The sequence below is a fragment of the Buceros rhinoceros genome, unplaced genomic scaffold (assembly GCF_000710305.1).
Source record: "Buceros rhinoceros silvestris isolate BGI_N320 unplaced genomic scaffold, ASM71030v1 scaffold26040, whole genome shotgun sequence".
Lineage (NCBI taxonomy): Eukaryota > Metazoa > Chordata > Aves > Bucerotiformes > Bucerotidae > Buceros > Buceros rhinoceros.
In genome coordinates this window covers 28,079-33,456 of record NW_010391742.1, presented here as the reverse complement: position 1 = coordinate 33,456, position 5,378 = coordinate 28,079, and positions in this window count along the sequence as shown.

Below are 5,378 nucleotides of genomic sequence, written 5' to 3'. Positions count from 1 at the left end.
AGGGCTGCTCGTGAGACTCAGCTCTGCCCATTTTCACCAGGAATGCTGTGATTTTTCTACCTCTATTTCACCACCTCAAACTGTTTGCCTGTCCCTAAAACCAACCCAGTTTTCAGTGATGTCTCCCCTGGACGAGGCAATGTGGTGGGGAAAGGTCTGGAGCAGCATGACAGGTTTTCCACCAGACTCGTAGCTCTTTGTTCTGAGGCAGCCCTGCTGCTGCAGCACCACAGTCCTGCGAACGATCACCCTGGGTCCATCCCTCCAGCAGCAGCTCTGTTCAGAATACAAGCTGCGTCCCTCAGGGCCGCAGTGGCCACCTTCCAGAAATGACAGGTACCCATCACCTGTATCTACTCCTCTCGGCGTGATGCTGGACCCCGTGGAGGTGTTCTGGTGCACCCAGAAAGAAACTGTTTGAAATTCAAGGCAAAAGCGATTCCCTGCAGCTGTTTAAAATGGAGTCGCAAAGCACCACAGTGAACCGCTGGCAGCCTTACCTAGAGCCTGTTGTCGTGGGCTCCTGCGCAGACCTGGGGTCAGCAGGGAGCTGCTCGGCTGGCTGTGGTTTCCCACTGGTACACCTCAAAGCTGAGTCCAAAGGCTGGATACTACAGCTGGCACTGGAGAGCGTGCCTGGAGAACCAAACTGGTCCATGCAGGGAGGTTCTCACCATCTGCTGCAGATGTAATATTGATGAGGTTCTCAGTTTTACATAACTGTTTCATGATATTATTATATGAAAAACAAACAAACAAAACCAAACACCACCTGGTCCTTTTCTCCTTCCTCATCCTCTCCTCTGCAAGGCTGGTGGGTACAGACTTGGTCCTGCGTAGAAGCAGTTCTCCCCGAGCTCTCCTTTCTCACTGCTGGGCACTGTGAGGGACATCGATCCCCATCTGCTTACCCTTTTGGCAGGATGGAGGTATTCTGTACAGAGCAGGAAGAAATGGGAAGGAAGAATACGTGAGGAGACACGGGAGAAATTGGGAAGCGAAACAGTTTGGTTGTCAGTGACGGTGCTGCGACACACGAGCCAGCCCAGCTGAGAAGGCGTACGCTGCTCTGGAGACCACGGCCAGCGGCTCTGAGCTGGGAAGAGCAGATGGTCAGCAGCTGAGGCAGGAGTATCGAGGCGCTCTCAGGGTCTGTGCCAAAGAGGTGGGACCAAAGGGTGATTGGGCTGATGAACAGCGATATTCAGTGTATGAAATGAAGCTCACCATAGAGGACAACTCTTAGGAAAAAGAAGGTGCCATGAGCAGCCTAATGGAGCAAATCCCAGCACTGTGAACCTGCAGGGAAGCAGAACTGCAGAACCTGACCCCAAACGTACATCCAGCTGCCGGTGTGGCCCCTGGCTTCTACCCACCAGGTGCAGACAGGTATATGTAGATATATTTATTTGCTTTTTAAAAGCAGCAAAATAACAGAATTGAAAGTATTTGCTTCAGCTGTAATAAGACCAAATACATTTCGAATATGCACAAAATTAAAATCATGCCTATAAGCTTTGTGCAGCAGACAGTGTTTGCTCAATGACAGACCTTAACCTGACTGTTCTCAACTCTAGGTTGCCACTTCTCACAGCCGGGGCTCAGAGCCCATCTCTCCACAGGCAGCAGCACCCAGACAGGGTTAACTTGGAAACCAAAAACCACTGCCGAGGCTTTTCTGTGCCGCTGGCATCGGACCAAACCAAATCTCCCTTTTCTAATCATCACAACCAAGTCTAACCACCCCTTTCACCAAACAACGACACTTTGAGAGAAAAGACCCCAAGGACACAAAGAACCAACGATTTTCAGGCAAACAGATCATAAGACCATCCGTTCCGATGGTCAGTGCTGCACTGGCCATCGAAAACAACATCTCTGATGAATGCAGTATCTTCCCAGGGCTGCCTGTTATCTGAAGACTGCCCTGACCTATGGAGCAGCTGTTGAATTCATGCTTTGCCTTGTGTTGATCCAAGTCCTAAACTCATAAAGCAACGTGAATTTTAACAGTGCTGAGCAAGCATTGCCTGACCTATCAGCTGCAGTAGCTTAAAAAAAGATGGATCGTCAACTGCCACTGCAAATACAGGTGCAGAAAGTTCTGCACACCCCAAGGGGGGCATTTTATCAGGGGATTTTTAGGCAGAGGAGCAAAGCTAAGCAATTCAGCTCTGTAGTTTCCCAGGTCCCTGAATCCCTGGACAGTGCACACAGTTCTGAGGTGACCCCATCTCTCGACAAGATCTCAAAGCACCACTGGTGGGGTAAACCATCCTCTCCACAACTTATTTTCAAGCAGCTAGTGAATGTCAAGCTGTCTTGCAAAGCAGTTGTCATCCCCCCACATCCCTTTCTACTTTATTCGGAGGCTATCAATAGCCCTTAAAAAAATCTGAAACAGCTTGTGATAGAACATCAAATCCAGCTCTGAAAGAGCATCCTAGAAAGAACCTGGAGTCTTGCTGTGCTTGGTGGTGGCAGGTATATCCACCTCACTGCACAGCCAGAGCCTGTAATGAAGAACAAGAGCAGCACTTGCATGGTGAGGGGTTTAAATGGACATTTCACAGAGCACCTTAATGCTGACTCTTGCTAACGTACGTTTTCTCCGCAGGCTTCACTCTCCTTCGCTATGTTTTTGGTGCATTCTCTACGGTGACTAACAGAATGAAACCCTGGCTGGGCCCAGCAGAATCTGCTGTGAATTATTTATACTCCAGTATCGCTGCTGGCACAAGGATGAAGCCATTGTGCTAGTCTGTGGTAACTACATCCTCTTTTAGCCTCATTTTCTTCTGGCCTGATTTAGTTCAGATGAAAGAATAGAACCGACAGATGTAAACAGGAATCTGTTCCATCGCCGCTTTCATCCTGATTGGCAGCATTTAACACCATCCTGCTACAACACGGTGTAAATCTCCTACAGAACCTCTGGCAGAGAAGAAAAGGGAAGAGTGGCTCCCGGCACGCTTTTCTTACCAACCTTTCCATGACCTTCTGTTAGACCTTCTTGTGAGCAGCCCAGGGCACGCATCAAAGCCTCGGTGGCCTGGAACTCTACCTCTGGGACCCCCTATCCTAAGAACAGAAACTCCGTTAGCTATTTGCCACTCTTTTCCCTTGAGGCATTTTGAAGAGCTGCCTTCACAGAAACGTCACGGCACAGATACAAGAACATTTCCTTGACTGATTGTTCGCTGTTCTCTAATGCAACCCTGAAACATTTTGAGCAGGTTATGACTCAAGGAAGGGAAAATAAGTAAATAAGAGAAAAAAGGGAAGATCAGAGTCAGATTTTGCAATGGATGCGGTCAGCTGATGACCCCTTGCACTATTTGAGAGCCTAGATTTGAGGTGCACAAGAGCAAGCAGAAAGGCAGCGAACTCACGAGACTGACGAGTGGAAGGGGAGTTTCTAAAGCTTCGGTGATCACTCCTGTGCTGATGCGCTGGCAGCAGAGCTTTTGCCAGCCAGCCAGTGCAGGTATCTGAGCACACTTTGCTGAGAAGCTGAGTGAGGCAGGTGCGTTCTCCCCGGCAAGCCAGGCTGATGTGTTCTCTCGCCTTACAGAGAAATGAGCATGAAATATTAATCATTCCCTATTTAGAGCTACAACTGTCACAAGAGATGCAGCACTCTCACGTACAACCTCTCGCTGAGAAAGTGCATAAGGAACGCAGCAAACACTGTCTGCTTCCCGGGCAGGGACAAAGCCAGCACTGGACCAGCGTGGCGGGTGCCCGCAGGAGCTGGAGCAGTGCCTGAGCCCCACCAGCACAGCCACGCCAGGACACCCCTTAACCACTGCCACGCTGCTTGTTCGTTCAGCCCCCTCTCCCTGCCCCAGGGCGGCCCCTGCTTACAGGCAAGAAAATGCTGCCAGGAAGTACTCAGTCCAAAGACAAGCCCTTGGTTGCTCCACAGACAATGCAACACCCCAATCCTTGCATGCAACAAACGTGGGTGAAAACTCAGCACAGAAGAGGAAAGCCCAGCACGTCTGTTTGCGTGAGGGTTTATGCTCAGAGCGAGCGTATAGCCCTGCTGAAAGCTCATCTTGAAAGCTCCACCTGAGTCTGGAAGCTGTTCATTGAGGGATGAGACTCAATGCCCCATGACTGGCCAGGCCTGCCATTCAGCCACAGTGGCAAATGATGAGAAATAATTTCTCGGAATAGCTGATAGGAATGAAACCCATCTGCATAAACCAGCCGTTGTCGCTTCACACACGCGCAGCTCCGGCAGGCAAAGCCTCACACAGCAGATCACACAGGGGCTGAGGCAGGGCAATTAAACCAGTTGTTTGCTACAAATAACTCACCCCGTCGTATCTGACACGGCACTACCTTGGTACTGGATACCATCAACGCTCCAAACCGGGACCTATGGCCAGGATCCCAGGACACAAAACCCCGCGCGGCACCTTAAGAGACACGTTCTGCTATTACTGCTGCAAACAGGCCAGGAACATCACATCGTTCACGTGGGACTCCCAAACCAAAGGCACTGTTCTCAGTCGGGATCAGGCGATCCAGACCACAAGAAGCACGCTGGATGTCCCTAACCAGGAGACCTTTGGTTTCAACAGCCCTCTTTGCCTACTACCAAATACACTCTCAGATCAGAAGCAGCCCAAGAAATACACGACTTTCTCAAGCACAACTGTCTCTTATCTGCAAACAGAACCCCCTTCTCACCATTTAGCACTTGTTTCATAGGTACTGCCCTGGAACTACGTGATTCGGCAGTATTTCCTCCCTCCTGAGCCTACAGAAATGAGTTTTTAAGACAGAGTCAAAACATTCAGCTATTACTTCTGTTACCATCACCACAAACTTCTTGGAGCCAGGGGGAAAACCCTTTTTATTGGAGCAGGCTTCAGTATCTGTAAAGAAGTGCCCAATTCCAGCTTGAGTGCTGGTTGCAAACTGCTATCTTGAGCCATTCCAGTGCAGTATCACCCAAGTTCACTGGGCTGGAAAACCCTGACGTACATGCCAGGCCACCGAGGCACATCCTTCCCCAGCCTGCCACGGCTTCACTGGAGGGACTCCAGCACGCCACTTCCCCAGCCTCCTCCTCTGCAGAACAGAGGAGTTTCCCTGCCTGTCATAGCATTAAGCACTCACGACTGGGAGGCCCCTTTAGTATAAAAAATGCCATAAAATTTTCAGTAGGTTTTGAGGGGAGTGGGAAGGGAAACAACTCACAGGATAGAAAACTGCTCAAAACAAATGAGAAATGGGACAGAATCACCCCTGTACTGTGCCTGAAAGCAGTTTTCTATGGTTTTACACAGAAGTTCCCCGCAAAAATGTCCGTGTTATCCAGCACTGTGGCATTAAGGCTCGTTCTAGCTTTGAAACATGATGAA